Source organism: Macrobrachium rosenbergii, chromosome 51 (genome assembly GCF_040412425.1).
Source record: "Macrobrachium rosenbergii isolate ZJJX-2024 chromosome 51, ASM4041242v1, whole genome shotgun sequence".
In the NCBI taxonomy this organism is placed as follows: Eukaryota; Metazoa; Arthropoda; class Malacostraca; order Decapoda; family Palaemonidae; genus Macrobrachium; species Macrobrachium rosenbergii.
In genome coordinates this window covers 1,198,261-1,218,304 of record NC_089791.1, presented here as the reverse complement: position 1 = coordinate 1,218,304, position 20,044 = coordinate 1,198,261, and the positions used below count along the sequence as shown (strand labels likewise).

At 40.9% G+C, this 20,044-nt stretch overlaps 1 protein-coding gene across 6 annotated transcripts in view; it reads left to right on the top strand.

The window, feature by feature from the left end:
• The window catches only part of LOC136833119 (TGF-beta-activated kinase 1 and MAP3K7-binding protein 1-like), a 532,423-nt gene that overhangs the window by 378,933 nt on the left and 133,446 nt on the right, over positions 1-20,044 (top strand). The gene's annotated exons all lie outside the window — the stretch shown is intronic.

The following is a 20,044-nucleotide window of genomic DNA, read 5'->3' as shown; positions in this document are numbered from 1 at the left end:
ACTCTTCATTTGTAATTTTTTACCTCCTTGAAGCAACAACATCAAAAATACTTTGTTTACATGTATCTTTGTTTGGCCCTTGAGTGTCAAAACCTGTGTGTGTGTGAGTGTATTTTGACTACAGTATTACCATTATCGCCTTCCTAGTCACGTAACAAGTAAAAATATGACCGAAGTCAAATAAGTCCTTTAAAAAACTACCTTCTTACCTTATAAATCCCTATAAGCAACCCCTTAATGTCACCGATGCATCTACAGTAAGTTTAGTTAGTTAAGCATTTTCCAGTCATTTTAATACAGTAAATTTCTACATATTGATAATAAAGAAAATAAAGAAATACAATAAAATTACATGTATGTAGTACTGTACACTGTACTGTACCTACCTGATGGTTGACCTCAGTGTGGTCGATGGGCATGAAGAGGAAGGTGGAGGAAGAGGAAAGGACTATGTAGAGAGGATATTGAAGGCTGAATTTCTTTTCCATTTTGCACACAGCAAGAACTGGTCAGGAGTGCTCTTTTTCTCATACAAAATTATCCTATAACAAACCACTGCCCTCAAAGCATTGTCCTCATTACCTTGGCAAAGCGTTCAGTATTGGGGTCCTTCCTGAAAAGTACCAGGGCTTTTTCAGTGCGCACAGAGGTCTACTGCATTTTGTTGGTGAAGCATCATGATTCTGGTTCAGGTGCCTGCTCCTCTTTGTAGTGCTGTTGCTTGGGAATCTCCATCAACTCCTCATTCTTCAGTGGCTCTTTGTCTTCAATAAACTACAAGGCAAAATCCTCCTCCCCCAAGTCCATTGACAGCTCATTGCTCAGTGTCACCAAGACTTTTTCACAGCCACCTCAGCAAAGCCCTTAAAATCGTGAACAGATTGAGGGCACAATTTCATTTCATCCAGATGCCTCTCATACCCATGGCTGAATCCTAACACTGTTTATATTTAGGATCACTTGGTAGGTGTCGTATCCCTTCCAGAATTCACGGATTGTTAATTCTCCATTCATATTCGTTGCATCTATAACCTGCCAAATGTTAGCTGATGGTAATAGCACTTAAAAGTGGCAGTGATCCCATGGTCCATTGGTTTCAAGATAGGTGTGATGTTTGGAGGCAGGGATGAATAACAGCAAGGTTTCATGGGTGGCCAGGTGCATTTTCCAAGAATCTTAAAGTGGATTCCCTTTACCTTAAAATATTTCCTTGCTACTGGTACAGAGTGGTTGAACACGAAATTCTCAAAAGTAATTACTGTTCAGGCTTGGGATTTGGCATCTATATAACTGGGAAAGAGGCTTTGGGAATGCGCATCTATGCTTTAGGAGTCTGCACAATACACCAGCAGTGGCTCTAGCTTAAAATCATCCTCACAATTGCTTCCCAAGAAAAGGGTCAAATGGTTTTTTATGGCTTTGAAGCCTGGCATATCCTTCTCCTTAGATATAAATGAGCAATCTGACTTTTTCATCCAGTAAAAGCCAGTCTCATCCACATTAAGTATTTAATTTGGAAGAAATTCTGCTCTTCTATAATCTTCTCCAGCTTGGCAGGGAATGTGGACACTGATAACTCGTCAGCCGACACAGTTTCTCCTTGGATCTTGACATTGTGTAGAGTTTTGATGCTTGAATAGAATAAACCATTGTGAACGTCCCTTGAATTCTGTCTTTCTAACTAGCAAACTTTTTCTTAAGGTCTGCAAACAATGACAGTGGTTTCTCTTGAGGTGTCTGCAAACAATGGCAGTGCTTTCTCTTGAGTCAACAGCTAGCTTATGGGGATATACTAATGAGTCTGCCAGTTAGTCTGAAGAGAAAAAAGCAGTTCCATGTCTTTGTAGATCTTACCTCTTTTTGTTGATGATAGTGTTATTCTTACTTAAGCATTATCCTTGACATGGGTTAAAATCTGTCCCTTTGTGTGAACAATTGACAATACCATCTTCCAGTTCAAGCCAAGAGAATGAGCTTTGGTAGGAGTCTTTTCACCATTTTTATAGCATTTCATCATTACCACTTTTCCACTGTGAAATCATTATTGTTATTAGCACTAGCACTAGAAACTTCTTTGAAATCATGACAATTATTCAAGAAAAATTCAGTACAAATACAGTGAGACACTACAAATAGTGTGCACACAAGCACACATTCAAATTCTCTGCCAAGCACTATTGTATTGTACTGTACTTGTTATGAACCACTCTTGGGTTCATCAGGTTCTTTTAAAACAAAAATATCAGGACCGAGAAAAGACTGGCAGAAATTGGGGCAGACAAAGGAGGAAGGAGCTAAACAAAACTAAAAGGTGGCCTTAACACTAATTTATTTACAAAATTTACTGTTTATGCAGATGAGTCAGGTTCACAAAAACATCACTAAAAATGGTTCAGTATCAAAACTTAACATTTACTAGCCAAAATGCATCAGTATCAAAAGTAAATAGTTACACTGAAAAATGAGTCAGCAGTAAATCAACACTTATTCAAAAATGGATCAACATCAAAATTACACACTTAATCAAAAATGAGTCAGCTTTAAAACAAAACACTTATTCATAATGAGTTAGCAGCAAAATTACTTATCCACAACAAATCAGCAACAAAATTAAATACTTATTCAACATGAAACAGCAGCAAAACTAAACAATTACATCCAGAATGAGTCAGCATGAAAATTAAGTCATTACTCCACATTATTTCTTTTTTCAAAATGATAGACATTTCATGAGCAGCATAATAAATTACGTTAAACAGTCAGTAAATAAATAAACATATGACCTCAGTAATTATAATAACCACAGCAGGGTTAACAAACACAACCACACCAGGGTTAACAGTTACAATCACAACAGACCAAACCGTGGTAATTACACCGGCCACCTACTGAAACTGAAACAACCGCAGAAATCGTTGAAAATATCTAACACAGGTAAGCTGCCACGACAGACACAGGCTGCCAACGGACGAAGCCACACACAGACAAACTCAGGGGAGTTGTTGAGACAGCCACTTGCTGCCAACGGACGAAGCCACACACACACCCAAACTCGGGAGTTGTCGAAACAGCCACTTGCTGCCAACGGACGAAGCCACACACACACACAAACTCAGGGGAGTTGTCGAAACAGCCACTTGCTGCCAACGGACGAAGCCACACACACACGAACTCAGGGGAGTTGTCGAAACAGCCACTTGCTGCCAACGGACGAAGCCACACACAGACGAACCCAGGGAGTTGTCGAAACAGCCACTTGCTGCCAACAGATGAAGGCACTCACAGACGAAGTTGCTCCAAAGGATGTGGATCCAGAAAAAAGTCATCCACCCCAAAACAGACTCTCAGGTAATCATACCTGCTGCTGCTCCAAAACTGACTGCCAGGTAAGCATACCTGCTACTGCTACCCAACTGCTGAGTCCTCGCTGCTTCAAACCTGACTGACGAAGTCGGACACGGTCACCATCCGACAAACGTCAACTCACCTAAACAAAAACAAGAATATATATTATATTCTTGATATATTATTTTGTATATTTTAATATTTATTTTTTAGTGAGTTGGCAATTTCCTGTTGATTTATGTATTTTTATGGCTAAAGACTGAAAGTTTCAACTACATACATATGCACTGAATAGCTGAACCTCATTTAAATAAGACTATAGTTTTAACATTTTTATGACTTTAAATGAATTTATACTGTACATTTCAGTACTTTTATAATTTTATGTATTGTAACAATCTGTTTTTTTTTCGATTTGGCTCGTTTTTAATGATTTCTGTTTTTTATGACTCTAAACATTTGAGGCGCCTAACGGCAGAGTGTCTCAAGCGCCAAAAACTAAAATTGGAGAAAAACTCAGTCAAAGTTTGGCTACTTTCAGAATGCGATATCTCAGCATTTAAATGAGGTATGACACTGGGGTTTGTTTTAAAATAAAGGTTATTGTGTCTGCTTTCAAACCATCATTGTAAAATAGCCAAGAGTTTAATGCATGCCGAATGATAAAGCGATGACTGCATTCATCTTGAAATCAATCTTATACTCCGGTACACTGAATCCCATAAAAACACACACCAGTGCCCCTGTAACCCCTCTAGGACCCCCAAAGATATTATCTTTGTTTTATTTATCATTCTGATAATTTCCTTGATTATCTTAATCTTACAGGAATAACTAGGTGATTTTGTTCACTTCAAAAAGACCTAAAAAGGTAATGCTTTACACAATAAAAAAGCAGCAGAAAGATAATAAGATATTTTAATCAGAATACTCTGAGGCTGATACAGTCGTCTCACCTGCAAAACAATAATAATTGCTGTCAATAATGGCTAAAATACATTTTGATTGGAAAAAACATAAGCGCCAATTACTTCAGGCGAGAATCAGACGTCATAGTCCAGTAAATCATTATCCACGTCATTCTCATGAGTAGTATCTTGAAGGGTGTCTGGAGTAGCAGTGAGGATATCTTGATCGCAAAAAAGCTGGTTGAAGTATGTCATGAAAATCTGGGGGATGAATGGAACCAGATCTTTAAGATGGTCAAGTTTATTTGGCTGGAGGCGACGAACTGTAGCATACTTTACTTCGAGAGGTACACTGGACAGGTTAAAAAGAGGGACTGTAATTAGCTCTACCCTTCATTAACCTTACACTCCCTAGTGGGTCATTATAGTTCATGCCAAGGAAGTAGCCTTCCCCGAAGTTCAACTGAAGCATAAACCTCCGGGCGTCCTGTAATCTGTGCGGTTGGCATGGTCGTCGAGGTGTCACACTCTTCTGCAATACATCAACATTCAAGAAATACTCCCATTCATGACATTAACCTCAAATTTTGCAGTCACCGCATTTCTGATCACTTTACAGTAGCTGTCAAAGTCATAAATGTCACCAGTGGCCCTAATATTTTTTTCTATATTACCAAAAGCTCTATCACACGGCATGTAACTATGGCCAGGGATTAGAAAATAATGTTCAACTTTCTGAAATTTACCACCATGCAGCTTACTTAGATAATACAAAATCATGTTTATGTTCTTGTTTTGCCCCCCACAGTTATCTGTCACGACTTTCAGTGTACCAAACTTTTTATTATCATATTCCTCATCCACCCACTTCTTCAGACAAGACACTATCTCAGCACTTCCACGACTGCCACTCACTTTGTCCCACACATAGAATTTTGATTTATTTTTCTTTAAATCATGAATACACAGATTGTACATCCAAAGTTTACGTTTATAGTATGCCACACTAGTTGACATCCTGGGAATTGGTAAAGTCTGCTGGAGATCAAAGCAGATGCACCGCACGTCCAGGTCAGTGTCCTCAGCTAAACGTTTCATAGTAACCTGCCCCTCCTTTGGTAGCTCCAAGTGATCGTCAAGCTGTTGTTGTAGTGCTGGCTTATCTTCCTCACTGGCCTTCTCGATGTTATTCTTCAACAAATCACATGTAGAACAGGTGTCAGTTTGAGGGGGTTTGAAGCCAAGACGGCACCGTGTATGAAAAATCTTGCGATAAATGCCCTCAGTCACTGGTTTATCTCTGGGGTGCTCCTCCTCCATCCACTCTGAATATAAGCGATACAGCTTCATAATATTGAGGTTCCCCTCCAGATAACGAAGAAAAGGTGATTTGGCATGTGTGTAATGACTTGTTACTGTAGGAATCTCTGGATGTGCTGTAAAACTTGATTCACCTGTGGGTCCTTAGTCTTGTGTGATGGCAGGTGTTTCCCACGTTGATCAGGAATGGGGCTTCCTGTAGCTGTCATGGACTTAAGTGCTGTCTTTACGCGGGTCTCACTGATACCTAGAATGCTTAAAAACCCCTTTTTACACACATTGTACACTGCATCATTGTGAGAGAGGGTGTAGGAGTGAGTACAGGAACGACGACGTTCTTCTTCAGGGTTCATGACAGGACGCCTCCTTTTTACAGGCTTATTCTTTGCATTTTTCTGTAAATATGCATTTTGTAGGTTGAAATCAGCAATATTCCAAAAATGCTGATGAATGGTTTGTACCATGGAAATTGTAATGGTATCGAAACAGCTGTCTGGGCAAGGAGTGCCAATAACTCATGCTTCAAGTTGTTCCCCTGTTGTTCTGCTTACATATGCCTCACCTTTGTTTCGTAAGCTTTTGGCTACATTTTGCTTCCAATTAGCAAAGTCCCGGACTCTCTTTCTGCCCCTGGAAGGTCCTGGAACATTGTCATCTACGTTCGTGTCGGACATGATGAAGAGGAACCAGTATTATTAATGAATAAAGAACAAAAAGAAGCACATTAAATCCAGAGGCAATCATGGGGAAGGAAGGTACAAGAATGTTTTTTATTGCAATGATAGCCAGCGGCTCCGCTGATGGCTAGCCTTTCTCATTGGCCGTGCGGGAGGTGTGGCAGGGCGTCTGGACTCATGATTGGTTTCTGCACCACGGGCGCTTGCAACTCTCTGCCACCCAGACCAGCCAGTGCAGCCATGTGCAGCGTCACTAAGGAGAAGAAGTAATGTTACAAAATGAGAATTTCGACCTTGTTGTTGCGGGAAATTTGAACTGAAATTTCTTCACCCGACAGCTAGAGGTTTAGAGAGGACGTTGGTGTGCTTAACTCCAAATCGGCGACGGTGTTGCATACGACACTCTGCCGTTAGGCACCTCATTTATTGTTGACCTAGGTAAGGATTATATGCTGATGTAAGTTGTTTATTTTTCCCCATTATTTTGAATGAAATCTCCCGTAAATTAAAAAACTGCAACAATCAGAACAACGTAACTGGGGGTATTACTGTACCTCACTTTTTTGTGGTTAGTTTTTTTACCTGTTATAGTTACTGTTTTCCCTTACATATTTCTACTGGGTCCTTAATTAAGAAATATGATTGATTCTTTGAAAATTATTAGACAAAATACCATTTTAAGAATGTGCCAGTAATAAAAAACACAGTTTTTGATCCTTATGAAGTGTGTCTTAAATGCAGAAGTCAAACAAATACAAATTTTAAGTAAACCGTAGTAAGCTGGAATGTAAGCACCAAGTCACCTACTAATGAGTCAGAAAGTTTCTCGGCCATCTCCTGTTTGTAAATGGATGGCTATTCAGTATTCTGCTGCCTCTAGCCTAAAGCACACCAAACATGTCCTTAATATTGCTATTACAAAAGTAGGTACCTCATCCTTATCAGTAGGATTTCAGCTTTCTGCAGAAAAAAGTCATGAGTTCTGAAGAAATAAGATTATTATTATTATTAAGAGGATGAACCCTATTCATATGTAACGAGCCCACAGCGGTCATTGACTTGAAATTCAAGCTTCCCAAGAATATAGTGCTTATTAGGAAGTAAGAAAAGCTAAACGGAAATACTGAGAGAAGAGATCTCACTTATTAAAAAGAAAAACTAAATTAATAAATAAATAAAAATGTATTAAAATGCAAGGAGGATAGCATTAGGGTAGTACAGTAATGCTTTGCATCCTCGCCTGAATTTTTGAAGTTCCAATTGCATGACATCCTCAGGGAAACTGTTCCATGGTCCAACGGTGTGAGGAATAAATGACCTCTGGAACTGAAAAGTTCAACAGCAAGGCACATTTACTGCATGTTAGTACTGCTGTTCAGCGAATGTGGTTGCTCTCAGCAGGAAAAGGGGATCAGGAATCAGTTGTGAATATGAAAGATCTCTATTAAAATACAACTTATGAAAAAGTGACAAACAAGATACCATCCGTCAATGGTCCAAGTCATAACTGCAAATATTAGGAAACAGAAACTTACCACCACGAACAACTCTGTCTAAAAGGGATAAACCTTTGGCAGAAGCAGACATCCACACTGGAGAACAGTATTCTAGTAAAGGAAGCACAAATGACCTAAAACAGGTTGCACTGATTTTATCACTGTTATAAATACTGTATATGAGGCCTTACGAACAATATCTGACTTTCGTGTGGCATTTGCTGAAACTTTCATTAGTTGTTTCTCAAAAATAAGATGAGTCAAAAGTTACACCTAGAATAATTAAAGCTCCAGAATCACTCAGCAAAGTCCCATCCACCTGATGGGGAGGATGGGATGGAAAATCTGTACGAGATCTACTAATTAACAGTGTTTCCGTTTTACTGGAGTTCAGCCTCATACCCCACTGACTACACCATAAGTGGAGACTTTACTACACCCGCAAGTGTTGCATCATCGGCATACTGAACAGTCTTGTTTTCCAGGCCAACAACCATATCACTTGTATACACCAAAAATAATAGTGGACCAAGAACGCCACCCTGTGGAACTCTGTCAACAGCATAAGTGGAGATTTTACTACACCCACAAGTGTTGCATCATTGGCATACTGAACAGTCTTGTTTTCCAGGCCAGCAACCATATCATTTATATACATCAAAAATAATAGTGGACCAAGAACACTATCCTGTGGAACTCCAGACACAATAGGTCTTGGTTCACTAAAGATCCCATCAACAGCAACTTGCTGCTGCCTACCTGTAAGGAAATCTTGAAGTAATCCTAAAACATATCCACCCACTCCAAGATTCTGAAGTGTATAAATAAGTGCCTTATGATTTACTAGATCAAAAGCAACACTAAAATCTATTTGAATTACTCTGCACTCCAAACCCTTATCAAGGTTTTCTTGCAAATGGCAAGTCTGTAAGAGCATTGCAGGTACCTAACTGCTTTCTATATGCTTATTGGCTGTCCGCTAACAATCCTTTAGATTCCACACACTTATATAGTGGTTTATAAATAAGTTTTTCAGCAACTTTGGGGAGCACAGGGAAAACAGAAATTGACCTGTAGTTACTGCAGTCTGCAGATATGCCACTCTTTTGAACAGGCACTGTATTTAAGCTTGCGCTCATCCCCAAAGATACTACATTGACATAAAACTCTATAGAATCTACAAATCTTAGGAGACAACACACCAGAAACTTTTTTTAAAAAACAAGTGAAGAACCCATGTGGTCTTCTCCACCCCAGCTATCAAGATTATTCAGAATTTTCTTAACATACATAGAGCGAAATGCAAATTTTGTAAGAATAAGTTTAGGATGACAATCATCAGGGAGAGGGACATCCTCAGCTGATTACTGAACTTCAAAAGCTCGATGAAGCAGTACAGGCTTTTCCCTAAGGCCAGTAACCAATCTGCCATCACCTGTTAGTAGTGGTGGAATGAAAGACAAGCCTGACCCAAAGATAGATGATGCCAATTTGGTCCACCACAGATGAAACAGTAATTCCTTCAAGTTTCCTCTTCAAGGAATTATTGTAATTTCTCTCAGCTGTATGTATGATAAGTTCTATTCGTAGCACGGCGAGACTCAACAAAAACAGTGTAATTTTGTTTGAACTGTTTTGTCTCTATGTGTTGAATTTGGACTGCTGGTCATGGTAAGCTCATTTACATATATCATCAAACAATGGCTGGTCATTTGTCCTGAATTTGATGACCTTTCTACAGATATACCTTCTTAAAATAGCCATCAGCATTTCATTTAACTTCTTGGGGTCAGGATCTGATGTAGCATCTGCAATATTAGGTGCCTGACAAGCTTCAATGATGCAATCCCAATTGGCTCTAGATTTCCTGCAGACCTTTTTTCCAGTGGTGGCATTAGGAATATAGTGATTGACAGATATGTCCATATCAGTGGCGCAATGATCAGAAGTGCCTACAGTATATATTCACAGACGTTTAACTTGACAGTAGCTGAAACATTTGTGAATATGAGGTCTAATCTATTACCAGAAATCGAAGGATACACAGAACTCAAGAGTAGACTGGCCGTGTTGATCTGTGGAATTTGAATTTAGCCACTCACTGTGCTTTGCATTACAGTCTCCACAAATAACGAATGAAGCTTTTGAATCCCGAGACTGAGCCATACTAATCCTTTCTAGGAGACAGTCATACATAGAATCGTCGATATTTAGATTGCAGTAAACAGCAAATATGTACACATTGTAGAACTTACTGAAAATTGTAAAACAAAGAACTTCATTGCAACTACACATCATATTTTTCTGACAATAAATAGGTTGTCTGCACTTAGTGTATACAGCCATACTTTGGGCATGTGGGACATTGTGACAATAAATAAAATCAAGGCCATCAAACCCCATGATTAAAAACTCAACCTTTAACTTATTACGTCTTACAAGAATCTGTGATGAAAACATTAAATCGTAGTTACAGACAACCCAAAACTAATAAATAGACTCAGAACAATAGGAACATTGTAAAAATCAGCAGAAAAGTAAACAATACCATCAACAACAAGAGTATTTACATTATTTACAAAAATTCTGTTGAAAATATGTATCAACATCACCATTTGTCATTGAAAATTCACCAGAAGCAACTGATCGACAAGGTGGAGCAGACACACTTGTAAGGCAAATAAGAATCTGCCAGGTTTGCCACAACAACTGGAGGCACTTTCCCGATAATCCACCAAGGAACTTTTGCTTGCTTTCTCATCAGCCTCCTACACATTTTTCGTAAAAAACAGGAAAGTAAAAAAAGAGGATAAATGCCTGATTGTACCCTCAGGCAAGGCAACTCAAACCCAAGACCAATGTTTGGTACAATGGCTATGGCACAGTCCAAGGGTGGAGAACAAGTTTTGCATTCAGAATAACCTTCTCTTAGAAGGGTTGTCCACCAAGGCTAAAGGTTCCCTTCTACCTGCTGGCTTGATTTCTAAATGTCCTTCTCCTAGGAGAGTTGCCTGCCAAGGCTAAAAAGTCTTCTACCCTAATTCGTGTAGGAAAGGACATCACACCCTGAAGCGAATGTTGCTAAGAAGACAGGTTTTGACATAGGAAAAACCTATTTTTGTAGTCGCTGTTGAGTCCTCAAGGAGTTGCCCTTCCATGGTGTAACAGAGCCCCACGGTGCCCAAACTAATATCAAAGAAATTCTCTTTTAGCTGGTCTCGTGACAGGGTATTGTGTCGTAGTGATAAACACTATATCATGTGATGGAGTATGTAATGGACTCAAAGATAAGAGGGCATTTTCCCTTATCTTAGCAAAGCTGTACCCGGGTTGCTTCCATTGTCAAAACCTGCTAGAAGAAGTGACTAATATGCATGCACAGTCTGCCATGTTGTTGACAAACAGACCTGCATGGAGACCAAAAAGCATTACTTTCTGTTTGTCAGTGCAGGATGATCCCTAGCCCAAATCCCATGCCTTTTCATCTGGGAAGTGTGAGGGTTTTGAGGACTCAACAGCAACTACCAAAAATAGGTTTTTCCCATGTCAAACCTTTTTGTTTGATAGTGTACCTGCTTGTTTCGTCCTCAAGGAGCTTTACAAAGAAATTAGCAAGTGATGAAAAGGCTTGAGCTCTCAAATTTTAATCCCACATACCTCAAGAAAAAACATTTGTGATCCAAGGTCAAGCCACAAGTTTCAAGCCCCATTTATTCCAAATCTTCTTCTTTGTCTTCAGCCTTTACACATCTCTATATGGGGTCGCTGTTCCGTGTAAGCCTTCTCCATCTTCTTCTATTTTGCGTATCCTGTTCTCTTAACCCTTTTCCCACATGTCATTTGCTACGTTATCTTTCCATCTGAATCTTGGCCTTCCCCTCCTCCTCCTCCCAACCACCTCCATGTCCATGACCCTTCTACACACATGATCCTCCTCTCTCCTCATGACATGACCAAACCACTGCAATCTTCTTTGCTGAATCTTCTTTGACACTTCTACCACTTTGACTGTTCCTCTAATATAATCGTTTCTGATCCTATCCTTTCTCGTGAATCCACACATCCATCTCAACATCCTCATCTCTGCCACTTCCAACTTCCTTTCTTGAGCCTTCTTTGTTGACCACATGTCAACCCCATACACCATCGCTGGTCTAACTACACTTTTATAAAGCTTTCCTTTTACTCTTGCACTATCCTCTTGTCGCACAATATTCCCGATGATCTCCTCCAATTCATCCAAGCACACTGTATCCTGTGGTTTATTTCTGAGTCCATGCCACCATCATCCATCACACAGGACCCAAGGTACTTGAAAGTGGTAACCCTCTTGATATCGTCTAAACCTAATTTAACTGCACCCTGTTTTCCTTCCCCTCCCATCCACAGATATTCTGTCTTAGCTCTGCTTATCCTTAAACCTCGATCTTCAAGTGCTTGTCTCCACAACTCTAGTTTTATCTCCACCCCTTCTCTAGTCAGGTCCACCAAAACAATATTATCAGCAAACATCATACTCCACGGGACTTCTTCCCTGATATCTGATGTAATAACATCCATCACAAGGTCAAAGATATAGGGACTGAGAGTTGAACCGTTGATGTAAACCAACTCTTACACTAAACTTTTCTGTTGTTCCCACAGTGCTCCTTACCTGAGTGGTAACCTCTGCATACATATCCTGGACTGCTTTAACATACTTTTCTGAAACACCCTTCTCTCTCATACATCTCCACATTTCTTGCCTAGGTACCCGATCATATGCCTTCTCCAAATCAATAAATACCAGATGTAGCCCTCTCTGTCTTTCTGCATGTTTTTCCATTGCTTACCTTAGTGCATAAACCCAAATTGTTCTTCACTTATTGTTGTTTCATTCCTTATTCTTTTCTCTATAATTCGTTCATATATCTTCATAGCATGATATATCAATTTTATTCCTCTGTAGTTTGTGCAGTCTTGTATATCCCCCTTTCCCTTATATATTAGAACCATAATACTATTTCTCCAGCTGTCCAGCATTTTTTCTTGGTGGTGGGCCTTTGAAAAGAAGTCCCAGAGTATATCAACCCCTTCTCCTCCCAACCATTTCCACACACCAACTGGTATACCATCAGGTCCAACAGCCTTTCCATTTTTCAATTTGTCAAGTGCCGCTCTCTTCACTTCTTCTTCCATTTCTATTGATGTAATCATCTCATCCATCTCCCTCCAGAATCTATTTTTAACCTCCTCATCACAGCCCACTTGTGGTGCATAAGCACTGACTACATTTAAAATGTGTCCCCCACAGCATAGTTTCACTTTCATTATTCTACAGCTTTTTATTTCAACCTTAACTACAGAACAACCCCAACTCCACATCTTCCCCTTTCATCAGTTCCACTATACAGCATCTTAAATCCACTACCAATCTCTCTTGCCTTGTTTCCCTTCCACATTGTCTCTTGCACACACAAGATATCAATTTTCCTTTCCATAACATCTGCCACCTCCCTACTTTGTCCAGTCATGGTTTCAACATTCAGAGTTCCAATTCTAAGCTATTGTACTATTCTTTAACCACGCCCGTCCTTGACGTGGTAGCCCTTGCCCATTTATCGGGTGGATCAGGCAAAGCCCGCCCGCATCGCGTGAACAGGGTATGCCCTGGCCTTCTCTTGGCTGTTCCTGGCTACTATCCATGGTTTTGGCAGAGGCTTCACAGTTAGATGCCTTTCCTGCCACCAACCCTCACCATTTACCCAGGCTTGGGATCGGCATAAAGTTGTGCTGGCTTGCACCTTCTATGGCTGGTTTCAGTCCCATTTATTCCAAATACCCCTCAGGTTTTGGTAACAAAGAACAAAAAACTAAACACAAACTTATGTTTTAGGGTGAAGTTCTACAGTGACTCGCCTAACCATGCTGGGTTTGGTTGCAGTCTTGTTGCACCTTTCCCAGCGATAGTTGGCACACCCACCCATCAAGGAGACCCCTGGTTTTCTGGTGAAGTTCTACAGTGACTCACTTAAACGTGCTGGGTTTGGTTGCAGTCTTGTTGCACCTTCCCCAGCGATAGTTAGCATACCCACCAATCAAGGAGACCCCTGGTTTTCTGGTGAAGTTCTACAGTGACTCACCTAAACATGCTGGGTTTGGTTGCAGCCTTGTTGCACCTTCCCCAGCGATAGTTAGCATACCCATCATCAAGGAGACCCAATCACAGTGACTCACCTAAACATGCTGGGTTTGGTTGCAGCCTTGTTGCACCTTCCCAGGTTTTCAAGGAGACCCTGGTTTTCTGGTGAAGTTCTACAGTGACTCACCTAAACATGCTGGGTTTGGTTGCAGCCTTGTTGCACCTTCCCCAGCGATAGTTAGCATACCCACCCATCAAGGAGACCCCTGGTTTTCTGGTGAAGTTCTACAGTGACTCACCTAAACATGCTGGGTTTGGTTGCAGCCTTGTTGCACCTTCCCCAGCGATAGTTAGCATACCCACCCCTGGTTTTCATCACAGTGACTCACCTAAACATGCTGGGTTTTTCAGTCTTGTTGCACCTTCCCCTGCGATAGTTAGCATACCCACCCATCAAGGAGACCCCTGGTTTTCTGCTGTAGTGCCTATGAGGTTAGGACTGACTGTACCACCGACTGATACACAGTGTAATCAAGTATGTTCTGGCTCATGGCAATAATGTTTTAAATATTTGGCAATAATGTTTTAAGAATACTGTCTCTTATGACCACCTTGTACATTCGGAGACTTCTTCGAAAGAGACATTTCTGGAGAAGGCCAATGACATACTTACTTTCTTAACATCATGTGGTCTAGGGAAGGAGTTTGGATTTGCCTTTTTAATGAGGGACACTAAAATTATTTTCAGCCCTTGTAGATAGAGTGGGTTATTTGTGCTAGGGTGTAGGAAAATCGGACCTTCAGGGATGTTTGCCATGACATCTAGGTAAACCTTAGTGCTTGAACTGGGCATAATGTTTTGTCTGCGAAATTGAGTTTTCTTATCAGAATAGATTTCCTTCTTAAAGGATTCTCATTCTTGGCCAGGAATGATGGGCCAGGGGACAATAATAATTGATGGTTAGCTGTTTGCGTGATGTATCATCCCCGTCTAAGAGAGCCCAGTTCACTAATGCGAGCTCCTGATGCTAATGCAATCAAGATCACCTTTTGCAGCACGTGCATCATGGTTGTATTGGGTCCGCTGAATTGACTTGTTGATAGAAGTCAAAGCACCTTGTCCAGGGACCAAGTAATTGGAAGCCTTTTGGGAGCAGGTCTTTGTAGTGCAAAAGACTGCAGAAGGGAAGTGACAATTTCTATACTAGAGTCAATACTGAATTCATACAGTAAGGTTTCCATTAATGCTAACCTTGTATGCCATGATTGTTGTAACCACAAGGCATTTTTCTTCAAAAAGGTATATAAGAAAATTTAAAAGTGTTTCCATAGAAATCTCAACTGGGCTCTCAGTATGGATATAACCTAACCATATCTTCCATACAAACCAGTATTGTTGGATAGATGATGTCCACAGATTTTGCACTAGGTACCTAGTAGCAATGTTGGGTAAGTAATTTTCAAGGTAGACAATATTTTAAAAATCCACACGTGAAGGTCTTGGCTCAGAAAGGAGGACACGTAGAAGACTTTCCCTCCTACTGTCTGGGATAGAACAGCAGACAGTAGTGAAATTGATCTCTTCGCCCATTGTTAGAGTAATAGGAACCAATGCTTGTTTGGCCAGTTTGGGGCTATTAAATAAGCTGTTCCTCTGAAGGTTAGAAGCTTGCTCAAAACCTTTGAAATCTGGGACAATGGAAGCAAAAGGTATATAGTCCTCCATTTGTTCCAGTCTTGTAGGAAGGCATCTCTTGCTGTTGCTTGACTGTCCAAGTTCAGAGACACACACACCGGGAGTTTGTGATTCTCGTACGTAGCAGACAGGTCCACTTCTGGTTGTGGAAGCATGTTGGCTACTGTTTTGAAAAGAGTGGCTGTCCAACATCCACTCCATTGAGGCTGTCATTTTCCTTGATAGAGGGTCTGCTATTACGTGAGACACCCTGTGAGGTGAATTGCAGACAAGTGCCACTTCCTTGCTTAGCATTATCATATTGAGAGGAGGTGAACCTGATCCCGACCTCTTGATGCAGAATATTGCAATCATGTTGTCTAGAACCAACCAAATGTGTCTCTTCTGGAGGTTTGAGTTTTTTTGAGAGAAAAAGAACCATCAGCTCCAGGAAATTGATATGACAATTCCTCAGAGTAGCTGACCACCTCCCTGCCATCTGACGATCCTCCCAATGTCCTCCCCAACCTGTCAACGAGGCATTTGTGTGTATTGTCACTCATACAAATGGAGGAGTTAGGGTAACCTGTTTAGCCAGAGATCCTTCTGGGTCCATGGCCAAAGTATCTCCCCAATTTTTTTATTCTTTTGATGAGTTTGGTCTCGCACCTTTTTTCTTGCATGCGATAGCCAGAATTTGTTCACATTTTTTAGTTGGAATCTGAGTACTGGAACTGTTACTGATGCGAACTGCAGCAGGGCCATCGTACGTTCTAATTGCTGTCTGGAAATTCTGGACTGTGCAAGGAATGTTTTGCGGTCTTTTCTTATTCTGTTTTGAGTATTGATGGGGAGAGACAACAGTATCCTAACACAGTCGTAGCCACTGAAAGCATCTGCCGGGCGTGAGGTGGGATTTTTTCCAATTTATTGTAAAACCTTTTGACTGTAGCCTGTTGACCACTGCTCTTAGGTTTTTCAAGCACTCTTTTCTTGTGGGCCCCCAGACTAACCAGTCGTCTAGGTAGGCTGTTAGCTGTATTCCCTCTTGTCTGAATTCTCGAACAACTACCATTGCAAATTTTGTAAAAATTCTTGGGGCAATGTTTAGCCCAAAGGGCATGACCTTGAACCTGTATGTATCTTTCCCTATCGGGAACCCTGGGAAGGGGCAGAAGGGAAAGGTGATAGGGACGTGCCAGTATGCATCTTTCAGATCTATAGAAGCTGCCCAAGTCTCTTTTGGAATGATTGAACGTACTTGGGCAATGGTGGTCATCCAAAACTTCTGGCAAACAGTGTGCTTGCTCAGTGTTGATAGGTTGAGGATCACTCTTCGTTCAGAGGAATCCTTTTTGGGGGACACTGAAGAGGCGTGCTTGGTGGCAAATATATGCATGCTTCTCTATGGTTTCCTTTAACAGGTCCTTCTGCACATAATCTTTCAGGGAGGGGTCTGGTTTTTAGAAGAACCCCTTTAAAGGAGGGGGGCCAGGATGAGACCATTTCCACCTTTCCACCCCAGCCCGTTGAAAATAACGCTGTGTGGCCAAGGGGAAGATTTCTATTGCCTGTGGTGTCGTCAAAGCCTTGATAGGCATTCCAGGTGTTGCTTTTCCTTTTCCCCTTTAAGAGGATTTTTGAACCTTGTGAAAAGGATGTCCTTGCTGTTGTTGTTGTTGTCCCTTTGTAGGGAGGTGTCCCTTCTGACCACCTACCTGTTTTTTAGGAAAACTTTTGGGGGTGACTGAAGTCTTACATGATTTTTGCTCATAGTGAGCCTCTTTTGGGTTGGGTAAAGGGAAGTTTTGGGTTTTTTGTTTTCTGAGTTCCCCTTTCCCCAGAAGAGCGTACACTACAATTCTGTTGGCAGGCTTGCTCATTGAGTTGAACCACAACAGACTCCTCAAACAAGTCCTTGCAGAAGGGGTTAGAGTGTAATAATGAAGTCACATTGGGGAGTGACTTGGAGCCCTCCAATGATTCCATGTGCGCTTTTATACGCCATTCTAGAAAGTCATAGAGTGCTTCCCCTAAGACTTTTGGCCACAACAGCAAACATTTTTCTGGAATCTTCTGGAAGCCTTTTGGTGGCAACTTCCAGCAAGGTGGTAGAGGTTATAATACTAAGAATTTGGATCTTAGCATGAAATTCTGACGAGGCTGTCCCCTCTGAGATTCTTCTCATAGGGGTCCCAGACTGCTGACTAGCTATGTCTAAAAGGAGCTTTTTCCTTTCAAAAGGGAGTCAAAGCATTGCCCATTCCTTGGTGGAATTTTTCAAAATTGGGATGACTATGGCAAATGGCTTTGGTTCTGCCATTGACTCTCATTTTCTAGTCAGTACAAAATTCTGAAAATCTGCCCTCACATGATTAATTATTTTGAAAGTGAAGGGACAGAAGGCTAGCTTTTAATGTAAGAGAACTGTTCTTTTAATGGTTTCTCCATGTTTGGCGAAGGTGGTACCAGGCGCCATTCTTTATTAGGGAATGCTGTCCTCTCTCTAAACTACATGTACAGCTTCAATTATAGTTTTTCTCTCATTATTTAGATACTATCAGGAGAGAAAATGCACATTGAGGCATCTGCCAAGGATTATCAATATCATCAGGGGCGAGTATTGGAGTCCCTATTATGATTTGATCTGAAGTTTTGTAGTCTGAACTGGCCATTTTGTTGTTTCCAGTTGGAATTCTAACATTAGGCCTTTTTTGGGCAGAATTTGTATCCACTTTTCAGTTACAGGATGCAGTACTTTTACACTTTGGGGTGTACATGACTGACTTTACTTCCTTAATTTTCTGTTCAGAATCATGTATAATGTCCATTATATATTGCCATTCTGTGGCAAGGACGTTTTTGGTGTTACCCATAATTTCCTTACAGGATTGATCAAATGCCATAAATCCCTTTTTGGGAGCTTGCGCAATCTTACTGAGCTTCAACAGCTGAACTGTAACTGCCTGTTAACCAGGGGAAAGAGTTCCTGGGTGAGTTACTATACCCCTCCGAAAATGTAGTCATTTCACTTGGGGTTAGGTGGATCCTAGTATCCCTTTTTGGGGAAAGATCCTGTTCAGCATCTAATAGCTGCATTGGGGAGCAGAATTCCTTCTGGAAGATTTCTCCCATGATTAGCTGAAATTTGTGTCCCTGATCATTCTGGGTTCAGCAGGGTCATTTCATCAGCGATGTCCACTGCATATTCCTTACTAAGAATGTCACTCCCTGTATAAAGGTTCCTCTACTTCCTCCATGGGGTTAACCTGGGAGGTGCTGGGGGCTGATGTTACTGGGTTTTAGCCCAAACATTGATGTTGTTCAGAGAAAGGGTTAAATATCTGCTGCTGGAGTTCGGTCGGAAAGATATAATCTCCCCCTTCCTCACCCCTACTAAAGCCTAGGACCCATGGAGACAGCTTAAAACAAGTTGTTTCGTCCTTAAAACTTGCTGCCAAGAGCATACTGCAAATTTTGCACATATCTGGTGACCAACCAAATTTTCCTTGTTTTTTACAAGGATTATGCTCACAGCAGGTGGTATAGGCCATACCCACTGGCAAAAAATGAACTGAGCAATTTGCTGCGGAACACTTGAGCTGAGCATCCTGCATAATGTTGGCCTTGTAGCGATATAAAATATGTTGTTATTCAAAAACTAGTTAGTACTAATTATCTGCTGTCATTGATATAGATATTATATTCAATATTACAGGCTAATTTGATTACAAGTGTGTAACTGTAATATATTTTATTAAATATCGAAGTTAATTTACACTATAGAGGGATGAGTAAATTTGTTTGTATTTAGCATTTCCCAACGTTTTGTGTGAGAGAGAGAGAGAGAGCGAGTGTAATTGTTGTTGTGATTGGTTCGGTTGTTGGAGTTCGTTTACGGCGCTGTCTGTCTGTCTGTCGGGAGTTTTTCGGTTTTGGGGAAGTCTTGGGCAGTTAAGGTCCAACCTTGAAAGTGAACAGGGAGTTCGTTTGTTTTTTTGGTACCAACATTAATGGTTCATGTGTCTCTTCTTTTTTTTTTCGTTCGTTGTTGGTGGAGGGTCGGTTTAAGTTTTTGTTTTGTGGTTGTGTGCTGTGATTGGCGACCGTGGACCTTTGGTCCGTCTCCAGCAACCGAGGATCAGGGTGAGTGTTGTGTGTTGTTTTGTTTGTGGGTTGAAATTCCGCCACATTATATTTGGCGCCCAACATGGGGCAGCTGGTGTTGCAGCTGCAATTGAGATTGGTGGCTGGTAGTGTGACTGGAGGAAAGGATGGAAGAGGAACTGGTGAGGTTGAGAGAGGAGAATACGTGGTTGAGGGGTGAGAATGAGAGATTGAGGAGTCAGTTGGAGGAGATGGGGGTAATGCTAAGGAGTTCAAAAGAAGAAATGAAAGGGGAGATGAAAGAGTCAGAAGAGAGGATGGATAAAAAGTTGGAGGGAATGATGAAAGGTGTGGAAGAAATGGTGAAAGGTATGTTCAAGGGTGTTTTTGGAGAA